The sequence below is a fragment of the Harpia harpyja genome, chromosome 19, assembly GCF_026419915.1.
Source record: "Harpia harpyja isolate bHarHar1 chromosome 19, bHarHar1 primary haplotype, whole genome shotgun sequence".
Lineage (NCBI taxonomy): Eukaryota > Metazoa > Chordata > Aves > Accipitriformes > Accipitridae > Harpia > Harpia harpyja.
In genome coordinates this window covers 10,035,519-10,048,512 of record NC_068958.1, presented here as the reverse complement: position 1 = coordinate 10,048,512, position 12,994 = coordinate 10,035,519, and the positions used below count along the sequence as shown (strand labels likewise).

General features: G+C 38.9%; 1 protein-coding gene across 4 annotated transcripts in view; it reads right to left on the bottom strand.

Annotated features, from left to right (window-relative positions):
• Positions 1-7,316, bottom strand: part of TNC (tenascin C) — a 74,697-nt gene extending 67,381 nt beyond the window's left edge. For 3 of the 4 annotated variants that reach the window (XM_052814802.1, XM_052814799.1, XM_052814801.1), the window contains exon 1: positions 7,092-7,316. The gene's annotated coding sequence lies outside the window, so the exon portion shown is untranslated. Of the gene's footprint in view, positions 1-5,123; positions 5,216-7,091 lie in introns of those variants that run through there. The other variant, XM_052814800.1, reaches the window with a different exon arrangement.
• Positions 7,317-12,994: the final 5,678 nt, after the last annotated feature.

Genomic DNA, 12,994 nt, shown 5'->3' with positions numbered 1-12,994 from the left:
TATTTATAGAAATTGCACTTTTCTTACATCAAGTGTGAGTTTTATGTATATACACAGAAATAAACAGAGTTTAAGGGTTCCTGCACATGTTCTGAGCAACATAAATAGTACAAAAGACAGTCAGGCCACAACCTGGAAAGCACTGTTTTAACTCAGGATCTGTTCCCTTTTCGTACAGATGAGACTTCACCCATTTGAATGGTGCCAGTGGGACCATTAGTAATGTGGAAATGTAAACACACCCAAACCTAGAGGGATCCCAACCAAATCAAAACAAATGAACTCCGTGTCCAAAATTACCTTCCTCAGCACTGACATGGCATTATGATACCAGGAGCATGGGGCTTCTGAGAACACAGATGGGGCAGTGACACTGAGTTCCCAGAAATGCAAGAGCCTAGGCACCATGTCTGGTGATAGGGAGGGCATGGGCAGGCACACATGGCTGGATGGTAGTAAACCATATTTCCTTGCTTCTGCCAGAGACCCTGTCAAATCCCAGTGTACTACTACTAAGGCAAAAAACCAGTGTATGAAATAATGGCCTGAGAATGACAGATAAAGTACAAATAGTGTTAATGCATTTAAGAATGACGCTCTCTAGGTCCTGCATTCTTTCCATCAAACCTGGAACTGCAGCACCTGTAGTGCTGGATCACTGTGATTGACTTGCTAACCTGTAAAGTGTGTAAGTCTACATCATAATTAACACTTGGCAGTGGAAATATAAATTCCCTGGCTTGTAGATGGTATATCCTCCTATAAACACTTTACTTGGCCACCAAACTGGAAAAATAGATAGGACATTCATAAGGAGTTCTCACCATGGGAAATGCCAGCATTTTTTCCTGGAAACTATCTACATTGCCAAAATACTTCAATAAGAAAAATGATCTGAGACCTTTCCCTTAATATGCATCCTGTTCTCATTTGACTTGTAGTCTACAGTGTGCAGCATTCATTCTGAGTCAGACTTGAATTACTGTAGTACAAGCAATGCAGAAGGGAAGTACAAGCCACAAGTAAAGGAAAAATATGCATTACACTGTGTCTCACTAAGAGGAATGGATTGCCTACACATCACAAGCTACCTTTATATCTTTCTTGGCATAGACCTTTGTCACACAGCACAGAGAAACTATTTAGGAGGATTCAGCATATCCAAAAGAGGCTGGCTTTCCAAAAGAACCAGTAAAAACAAAGAACCAGTGCAAAGTGGACACTGAGCTCCTTTTGAAAGCCTAACAAACTGACTTCTGACAAAATGAGATAATGCTGGGCCAAGAAAGAAGATGACCACTAAAGTCTTGTACTGAAGTGTACAACACATACTGAAAGTGAACCTTTCCTGTCCAACTAAAGGCTTTTCATCAAACCAAAGAGGCAGAAAACCACAGTCACAAGAGTGTTCAGCTCACAGTTGGCTCTCTCACCTGCTAACCCTGCATCCTGCCTTTGAGACAAGCCCAAAACTGATTGACAAAATATGTCTGTTTCCAGTTCTTTTAATTTCTTGGGAATGAAAAGTGAACTCCTTTCTTGGAAATAAATCCCTTTTTTTAATCCCTTTCCAGCAGGAGTTCCTTAATGGTGGAAATAACTGTTTAGCCAGTTCTGATGGGCACACAGGGAAACAATCTCACAGTTTAATTTTCATGTATACTCAGAAGAAGATATTTACATCCCCTTTTAGCTTTGTGCTGCCAGAATGGTGTAAAAGAGCGTAAATTTAAAGAAGAATCAAGACAGTTTAGATTAATATTACGGTTAATATCCTAATCCCATAAGAAAATTAGCATTTGTAATTTTAGGTTTATGAGCTTATGTTCTGGTGCATCTTGGGATAAGGCACGGACAAATGCTCAAGTACTTACTTGAAGAAAATCATTACAGTGGAATTTCCTCAGGCACCCAATTTCAGACTCCTTTGAGTATATTGGCCAATGTCTACACACATACAGTCAATGCTACAGCCTGGCATGGGGAAGAGGCACGCTGCTACAGTAGACCTTTGTTGTGCCTATGATTCAAACAATTGTTTTTAAAATCTGTATTAAAGATTTCTGTTCTACCACCCTGTACTTTCTACTCAATTACTAAAAAGAATATGTTTTCTAAGCATGAAACAATATCATTTTTGTCAACAGTTTGGAAACCGAGCACTTATATGAATTGAAGAAAGCTTCCTTTCTCTTCCCTGTGCTGTTCTGGTTATGGGGAAAGAGCTTTCTGTGTGAGTAATCTTTCTAAGTAGGAAGCAGAGCTCCCCTATTGCTAGGAAAGAATGGACCTCCAGTAGGCTAATATGTGATGGATGACTGAATGCAAACTTGGCAACGTTGTTCCCCGCTACCCAAAGAATACAAAATGCCACAGGCTATTCGTACACAGGGACTCTCTAGTTGGAAGTTCTGAAAACTTGGCAACATCCCACCTTAATTTAATTGAAACTACAGTGGCAAGACAATTAAGGATGTGAATTTGGAGAAAGTTCTTGCAACAAGATCAACTCAGGATGAATTTATCTTTGGTGATTGACTCATGCATAAGCCAAACAAAAACATAAATGCAGAGTTATTCTCATTGATTCCACAACCTGAGCAGCAAAATCTCACATTTGTTTGTGAGGGATACTTTATGGGTTATAATATGTATTAACTAGTATACTTTAAAGTCTACATCCAGGTATACTCACTGAAGCTGTAGGGGTTTGTTGTTGTTGTTGTTGTTGTCAGCAACAGGATATGCAGTATATAGGAGAGAGAGAAAGAAATTATGCATATAGAAATCCAGTAAAACATTACATTAAGGCCATGTCTAGTTATAAGGGCATGTATATCATTCCAGTAAATGTTAAAAACAGACACTAAGTTATTCAAACTTTGTCCTTTTAGCAGAAGGATCCTCATTATATTCCTTCTTTCAATGCCTGAACACTTTCTGCTGGATCAAGAGACATCTCTTGTCAGGCAGAATCCCATTCTGACTCCTCCTCCCCAGTCTGCCCATTCCGCACAGTTTAGTTACATCATACATTGAAAGATTTCACTAGCTGGAAGAATGCCCAGTTTTTAACTTTTCCCACATGTGGAAGGCATTTAACTTCAGCTCAGATTGGACAGAGGGTCGAACGCACGAGTGGACAGTAAGCACTGAGTTAGGGGAAGTTTCACACTTGTATAAACCCCAGAGCTCGGTGGAAACTGAGACAGCTCAAGATTGTCTCTCGGGGTTGTTCATTTTCCTTCTTTCCGGTAGTCCCATTCCTCAAAGAACTGCCTTCTTCCTTCTTTTTTCTTTCACTACACAAAGAACTTTTTTGAACAGTTAATAATGGCAATTGTAAGTTCTTTGTGGCAGAGAGCACCGCTTATTATGTCTATTCACTCTTTCCAATACAATGAGGCCCTAAAATGCTGTAGCAATAGTAACAACATCATCAACTTCTAATAAGGTCCTACACAAAACCAATAGAAGCCATGGACAGCAAGTACACTTTGGTATCAAGCAGTTTAATGAATTAAATTAATCTTATAAACTCAGAAGTGATCTGTACGCATCCCTTATTTTTCAGCTCTTGAGCTCAAGTTCTGATGTTTCCTCTCTAGAACTTACTAGTTACTAGTCCTACAAATTTCTTGCACTAGCTTTGCTTATTTCTGAGCCTGGGTGATGATAAAATATTTACTCATTAACTTAATACACTCTGATTGCTGTCTTCCTTAGTTTCCTACTTAGGTAACAATGATTTTTCTGCAATATTACATCAGCGACTTCCTTAAAACTACTACAGGTGGCTATTACATTCTACAGTAGTTTCAGACTTCTGTAGTTTATAACCACTGGTTTTGATAACAGAGATCAGTCTTTGAGATAGGTGTGTTAAATTGACACCAGAAATTAAGTCTGAGAAAGTGCATGTTGGTAAATCAGAGCACCATTTTAAAGCCCAGTATCTCAAACTGTCACAGTTCAAAACAAATGCCTTTTAATTATTGGGAAGCTGAGATTTCTAACTTTCTAGTGATATAAATCATCTGTTTCTAAGCCTAGAGCTTTATGAGACACTGGACCTTAAAACTGTCAATGGCCCTTCAGCTTAGCAGACTGTGATGGCATGCGTCCAAAGATGAATATATCAAGTCACAGGCTTCAAATTAGAGTAATTTTTAACCACTTTGAATTTCTCAAGTTTCAATATATGTTACACAGGTAGGACAGGTAAATGTGTAGCTGATAATGAAGCAGACACCACCCTCTGCATTTACTCTTACTTCCAAATGTAATATTCAACCTAGACAGACACCAGGGTTCACTAATGGAAACAGCCAACTGAAAGAACACTGTTTCTCCCTTACAGGTTTGCCGATACGGGACATCCATTTACACCAGACAACTATTATATAATCCAGTACACTTCATTGCCATTTAGCACCACTCAAACCTCTGAACACATCCTACAAAGCTAGATGAACAGATGTACTGTTGTGTTGTAGGAGGAAAATGGCAGAGAATTGCACAAACAGGTCTAGTATTTCAAATGGTTTTGCCAGAGGGGATGAAAGGGTTAAAGCTCTGGCTCCAAAGCAACATCACTGTTTCAAATGCACACTTGCTTCTCAGTTCTGCTTCACTCTTGAGAAGGACGAAAAAGTCCTGAGAAGCACAGACTCTGCCATCTAATCTCATTTTTTTATCAAAAAGTGAAACAATACTCAAGAACAAGCTTTTGACAGTCTCTTTACAGCAAGTCAGAACATCTTCATACATGAATAGTCTTTGGCTTTTTTTAGATATTTTATAAAAAGCAGTAACATGAAAAATAAGCCACCTGATCTGAACTTCAAACACCTTTAGAAATGATGTTCTAGCAACGGGGTATTTAAGTTCAAGTGAATACTGAGGAGAAATCATCCAGTCTTAGAGTTGAGTTCAAAAAAAAAAAAGAATAGATTTCCATTAACAAAAGATCTCCAGCTAACACAGTTACTCATAATTTTGTGGAGACTTTTTAGCCTGAGTTTGGGGATATTCCCAGTAAGTTTGGCATCATTAAGCATCATTTCAATGGGACAATTGGATCTGGTTGGTTCTCTTTTCTTATGCCTATCACCACAGTGTACCTGGATGAGATTTCTTCAGCAGAATATCAGCTTCCTCTCCAAATGAGACATGACATTCTAATCTGCAGGCTGTACACTTTTCAGCAGATCCTTTGGCTCTTCTACAGCTTTGGAAACACTGATAAAGTAACTGTAGTTATAGGATTAAAGACTGGAACTTGCAAAGAATTTTCTCTGGGCTGAAAGGAGCCAGAGGATAAAATTAATAAGAAAAAAATATGGGAAATGAATAGCAATTTCCTGAGGATAGTGACTGTGATAGGGTCAGTGACAGTGAGGGCAAGCAGTCCACTGTACAGCATCGCTCTCACTCTGCCCCTTTTCAGCTGCTACTCACCCTGCTCCGTTCAGAGGCGCATCATTTCCTGAGCAATGGTGCAGAGGTGTAGCAGCTGCAAAGGAGATGCACAGGGAACACCCTGGTAACACTTTCAAGTACTTTCAAAATTCACTGCCAGGGAAGGTGAACTGCAGATAAACTGATTCTCTTCTTTTGACTAAACAATTTGATTTGATCAAACATTTGCTCCTGAGTTCCTAATAGCAGTAAGAAAAAACCCAAAAGGCATCATAACATTTTTCTGCAAGTCTTCCTAGAATTCAAAGGACTGCCGCTAGCCCCCACTGTCCGATTGATTCTTGGACTACAGCACACTTAAGATGTCACAGTTTTAAAAGGCAAATGAACAACCCCAGCATAATAAAACAAAAAACACATATAACATTAATCAGGAAGTGTGTAAGATTAATTCCCATTATTTAATATGATTTTTTTTTAAATAAACTGGGAGAGGAAAACCAAACACAACAGCTTGACAATAAGGCTTTTACCCAGTCCATAGAATTGCATGCACCTCTTTGGTTTCTATTTTTTTCATTAAAGAAAATCTGATAAATATCTTTATTATGCTTTTTAATTTTATAATGTCTCCACCGTGCAAGAGGATGTCACCTTTCAATCTGAACATAACTTTCTCCTGCATAGTTTGACACAGACTTTTCAGAAGTTTAGAGTAACTGCCAAAAACTATCTCCTAGTAGTCAAAGAGCAAATCAAGCAGGGAAAGCTCTGCAAAGGTGATGTAACACAAAGTTTTGAGTAAGTGGCCTTAACTCCTAAGTGAAGCTAAGTGCGATCACCTTCTCCCAGTCAGCTTCTGTATTTTAAGCCAGTTTGAGCCTAACTGGCAAGTGCAGACACAGTCATGCAGAAAATCTCAGTGCACAAGGGAGCAAGTAGTTAAGACACACTATAAAGTAAGTGTCTCCATTTTTCCATGATGATGGAGAATTTCACCCTCCCACTCCCCAGAACCCACCCATTTAAGTACTGGTAATAAGATACCAGCTGAATCTTCCTTTGTCTTTTGCTCCCCACTGCAGACTAATGTTACCACACTTTTAAAAGAAACTGGAGCCCAGTGGGGGCGGGGAGGAAGGTGACAAAGGCTTCGGTGCGAATAAGTGTGCAGACAGCAAATTAAAAAGGAAAAGGGCCTGACTGTTTTCAAGTCATACACAATAGCATAGGAAGAGGAGTTACCTGGGACGTTTAAGAGCTGCAAGTGGATTTAGGCTGGTACACGAGGTGAGGATGGGGGAAACATATTACTTCAGTAGCCAAGAGGAAATCCCAGATCTGATTTTCTACCCTTCCTGCCAATTAGGTTTCTAATTAGGTTTCTGTCTATATTGCTGTAGATGTCCAGCATTCAACTAACTCATCCTTCCTTCATTCATTGGATCAGATTGATGTCATTGAGACATTTCTTACATTATTACTACACCGGACAATACAGACAAACTAAAGACAGGCATGCTCCAATTCAAAAACATTCCCTGATAAGATCCCTGACTATTCAGACTGATAATCATAACTATGAGGGTCATGACAGAACACTGTGTCATTGCAAACTTGTGTGGGAGAAGAGCTCCTGATTTTTTAATTCAGGAAGGAAGCAGACTTACCTTACAGACTCTGACAGAGATTAGATCCCGCTGTGAGCAGTCTCCATGAAATAAATATGATGTTAAAGTCAGCTATCGGCTTCTGACTTTGTTGCTGTCCTGTCAAAACTCAAGAGAACTTGCGTTGTCTAATTTTGCGTGTGAATGTGTGAAAGACAGAAACGTTTGACAGTAAGGCAAACTGGTCAGATCAGCCAGATTCTGCTGGGTTTATATAGCTGAGCTGCAAATCCTGATCCTTGGCTCATTCCACTGTAATAGGACGCCTGAAGGCATTTTTTTTTCAGTTTTGCTTTAAAGGAACAGCCTCTCTCTTTGGCTTAGCTTCTGAAAGACACACACGCACACTCACATACACACACTGTCATACACAGGCACACACACAAAAAAGAATTTGCATGCAATTTATGGCTAAAGAAGGAAACCCCTGAACCATTAAAAAAGAAAGTCAGCTCAGGGCAAATGACTCAGAAAGCAGAATATTTTCCTTACAGCATCAGCAGAGTACATTATCAGGAGTTTTAATCCCCTCATCCCCATTATTTTAACATTGCGAAAGAGTAGCAAATTTAAATAAAATCAGAGGAATCACAAGCAGGATTTCAATTCCAGAAACTCCTACAGAACATAATGGGTGTAATGTGCAGCTAGCATAAATCGACCCCACTCCACTGGAATCAACTGAAATACTCAGATTCACACAAGCTTAGAATCTGGCAAATCCCCACATTTTCAAGATTGTGATCTCCTTTGCGTCCTTTCACACTCCTGCTCTCAAGAGTCGTTGGGAGAAGAGTGGAGAAATCAAGAGAAAAGTCCAGTAAGCAGAGTCCTAGCCCGATTCATCGTATTAAAAAAAAAAAGATAAAAGCCCAAAGAGAATGACACAGGAGGGATTCCCTTTCTTCTCAGATCTGATAAAAAGAGATTGCATGGCTGTGTGTGTGAAGATAATCCAGCCACTTTTGTGAGATTTATGGTTTCTCAGTCATTGCATTCTCTCTGCTTCCCACCCCAGAGCTATCACACACAGAGTGCTCCTCCTGGACCTTTTCAAGGGGTGTTTGTTATCTCTGACTACTCTTGAACCTCAAGCTTGTGGCGAAAAGATCACAGTTAAAGGATTCTCATTAACACTCATGTCCCTCCTACCTGATACTAAAAATCTGCTTCTCCTTTGCCTACACCCCAGCCCAATGTTGGTTTTCTTTTGGGTTTAGGGTTGGGCTTTTTTCTGGGGGGAGGGGAGGCCGCTGGCACAGGGGGGAGAGGAAGATTAATCTTTAACTTTCAGGTCTATCTTCTAGTATAAAGGATGAAATCACTTTTCTCTTTGATGATTTAGAAAGCAAGACTTACCCAAACACCTCTGAAGACAATGAAAACACAAAGCACTACTCAACAATTTCAACAGGCTATGGGACAGCCCAGTAGGACAGTAGTGGGATCCTACTCAAGAACAAGGATACTCATAAGGATAAAAATTGATTGCCTGGGCCTCTCTGATCATGTTTCTTTCTGAACATATCCCCTCCCAGCTGGCCTTTCTCAGGCTCCATGGACTCACGCATCACTTTCAGGATTTTTTCCTTTTTGCTGCTTCACAACCACAGCACTACCAGCAAGATTTGGCCCATCCTACATATTTAGGAAAGGATGGGAGAATTCCTGACCCTGAAATTCTGAATCACCATTTTAGAATCATTATTTTTGGAGACCATAAATAGTAGAGTTCTTTTGCTCACCGAACTACTTAAATTTTCTTTGCTGTGGCTTTCATACATAACATTGACCCCATGTGTGTATTCTCTTGTGTCTAATAATATCACTGAGCTCTCGCCAAGCTCCCTTCCTCAGCACATGGCACAAATCTTAGTCCTTTCCAAATAGATGCTGATGAAAAATCAAGCAAAAAAAAAAAAACCAACCTAAAAAAAACCTCTTAGAAGTTCTTACAAATTATTTTTCCAGCAAACACATGCCACTTCTCCAACCAATTACAGAAGTGTTCAAAAACCACTGAGATCAAAAGTTTTAGTAAATCAGGGATGTATCTGTATCAACCATTTATGAGCACACGTTTCCAATTTCTGCGTTAATTTTTTGACATGCTGTGTTTCATAGCAGTCATTCCCTAAGTGAAGAAAAGAGGCTTTATTGGAGGGAGGGTCAGAAATGTTGACTAATCCCTGGTGAAGGCATCGGATCCTCTTTGTTGATTTCATAAAAGTAAATCTTGCTCTGGACATCTCTAGTGGTCTCAAAGGCAATAGGGTTACTGTATACAGCCACTGGTAAGTCTCCAATTTTTGTGTGTAATTCTTCTCAGAATATTGTCATGATGGTCCTGGTACCTGCCCACGTTAGCTCTCTCCCAACTACATAGTCCTGTGAAATTCAATTAAAATGTGTACTCAAGGCCAAAAACTGAATGTGAGATGTAACACAATTTTTCCAATAAAATCTGATGGGGACTCAGAAAAAGATGGTTCCCCATACAATTAACCATTCACTGTCTCTTACTTCAGTAGTCCTTTCACATACATTCACAAAACACTGTATTTCATTGTCCACACCCAGAAGCCTAAACAAGATAGTTAAAGCTTGTGTGTAAACTGTGGAAAGAAACTTGCAGGATTTGGTTTTGGAGCATTTGCTAATACTAGCTTTTCTGCCAACAGTTTGTGAATCAAAATTTAAACTAAATTTTTCTCCAATAATTCTCCACCCACTTACCTGACTTCAAAAAAATATACCATATGACATGAGTTCCAGGTAAGAGTTCAGGCCTGGTTTTGTTTTACCTTTTTGGGCTCGCCCATCCTCAGTCATACGCTGTTGCAAACATTGAATGATATACTGAGTTAGAAGCAAATGACAACATGACAGAACAGGGAAAATGTATTTTAATCAGAACAACAGCTTTAGGTTATGATCTCTAACAAGCAGGACTAAAACTGAATTCTGTGCCCTGTGGTATCTTCTTTCATTAGATAAATATTGATAGCAATTGAGATTTTTTTAAATGAAAGGAACAGGGAGAAATCAAATGAACACTGAACTGCTGTGTTTTTATGCACTTACAAGCTCATATTACAGATTAATTTCAAACATGTACAGAAGATCATAACAGATAGACAAATCTAGGAATATTGTGATATTTATGAAAGCATAAAAGAGACAAACTAATTTTTTGGAAAATATTAGTGAATTGCAAAAAATATGCTCATTATTACCTTGGGACAGAATTGTTACAACATAGGTAATTAGACAGTTCCAATTTAATACCTGTGTCAGTTCACCCAGTGCTAGGAACAATCTACTTTGTAGCAGCATATTTGAGAGAGTGAAGGCTGCCCTGAATATGAAGACATGAACACGGGGGAATTAACGCTACTGTTAGTATAGCCTGAGAGGTCTTTTGCCACGCACATAGTGCAGCCCATTTCAGTAACATGCAGTTGGGAATGCAATGAGCCACTGGAATATAACTTACGAAACATAAATAGCCAGATGATATTGCTTTGGGGCAGGGAAACAGATACTTGATTTGAACAATTTTAGGAGCCAGGAGAAGTATTCAGTGCCTGTGGCTGGAAGGAAGTGTATTTCTCATAGAAAACTAATGTTAGAGTAGAACGATGATCAAAAGCAGCACCCAAGAGCACGTCATGGAGACAGCCAAGCCAGCCGGCTTGAAAAACAGTACCAATTTAGTCACAATGAAATGCATCCTGCTGAAGACAGCGTATCTTATTTAATGTTAAGACAAAGATGAAAAAAATCAAGATTTATAGAGAGACTATAATATCACAGGGTTGATCCTTCAGGGGACATGACTGTAAAGGTGCTCCATTCCTCCAACTGATACTTTTAGGTCAAGTAATTTCCAGAGACATTCTGATACTTCTTCACTGAATATCCTTTCCCTACATTTTCTGTCTTTTGAGACCATATGCACAAGATTTCACTGGCACAGAATCAAGTTTGTAGCACTTTTGTCTTTACATCTGCATTTCTTTGATTCCTTTATGACTGTAGCCAAATACAGATCAGTTAATTCTAGTTCACATTGAGCACTATTCTTGCAATCTTGCTAAAACTTTGACTCTTGGGCTACCATCTTATCTGCAGCTTTTCAGTTGATTTCCCACTAATTTGCAGCAAACCATTGTCCCAGTGCATTCACTGCTTCTTACTTGACAATCATTTGCAAACAGACTTCGATTTCTATAAGAGCATTTGTTATATAGAATCACTCATTTCCCCAGAAAATATCTAAACTATTGCTTTAAATATCTGCTATTTGCAGCAATTCACGTTGCCTCTACACTAATATTGTCCCTTCCCTGATGCGATTACTCACAAAAAGAATAAGGGCTTTCAAGCACTGCAGACTTTTGGCTACTTGTCCAGTGCTTATATTTAGGTGAGAACACTAATTTATATGGTTATACATAGACCTTCCTTTCCCAAATGTTATGAACACTGGTATGACCGTGTTCAACCATGCTGAAGACAACATTGCTTTGAGGTTGGATTGACCCTGATAATTGCAACACATATTAAAATGCAGGAAAATTGTCCACTGTTTTGGCATCAGAGAATGCAGAAGCTCATCCTTAACCCAGGGGAAGTCTGACCTAAATAGACAAACGCAGAAACTGAAGGTACAAGTTTGCAATTACTGCACAGATGAGCACTACTGAGAACTTTGGTGGAACCAACTGCACATGTAAAGACAGTAAAGTTGAGGCCCCATGATGACCATTAAAACATTAAATATCACACCAAACGCTAAATTACAAAAGCATACTTGTCAATTTTGGAATTTTTAAGAGATGATCCCCAAAAAGGAAAAGGAAATTTCCTCTATTATTTGAATTTATTACCATTATTATCATCAGGACATTTCCCAATGGTTGCATTCATTCCATAAATGAAGAAGTAGGAAGCAGCTGTCTGAGGTCAGACCCACTGGGCTTGTGTACTGCCTGTACACAGGAAGACAGTTGTGACAGATATGCATTTAGCCTTTCTTTAACTGTTCTTTTAAGAGCTAAGTATGTCTTGGCACTATTTGCATGACCTGGAAAGATGACAGGCTTAATCACAAACAAGAGGTAATTGAGCAAATGTTGGTATTTAATAAAGTTATTTCAAACTCTTTTATCACATCAGTGAAAAGAAGCTATGTGCCTGTTAAGGTATACATGAGAGTGGAGCCAGACGACTTGGGTGCTAATGCAAGGTCTGCCATGCTCTGAAAAGATGACCTTGATCAACTCTTTCCCAGATCAATAAAATAAATGTCCTTTGCAAGGTAGACATCAACACACTGATAATATACACTAGACAAGAATTTGTTGTTAGTGATAACACAAATGTTTACAAAGATAATCTATGCAAAATTCACTCAAGAAAAATCAAAGCTTCACTAAAAAAAAGTAAATAAACAATAATAACTATGCCAGTACATAAATATTTTCCATCCAAACTGCTGGTGTCAACTCTGTGACACAAAGTGACTTCTAAAGTTCATAAGTATCTTTGGCTTTTATTATATTAGAAGTTTATGAGACAAAACGTGGCTTTCACTATATATCAAGGTAGGAAGAGTGACAAGGAAGACTATACCAAATTGCTGAGGACTGAGTGAGAACGTAAAGCTTGCTATTGTTACCGAAATCCGGAATAAAATTCCTTAACACCAATGTGACGTTACGAAGCAGGCACTTCGTTTATTGCAGCGCTGGATGCATGGGGGATAGTTCCACGTAGCGTGCATGCCACAGCTTCAGCACAAACAGGTTATATGGAGTAATAATTACATATTAATCAGATTAATATATATATATGCATAAAAATTCTTATTAGTGATTATCATAGTACTGTCTACATCC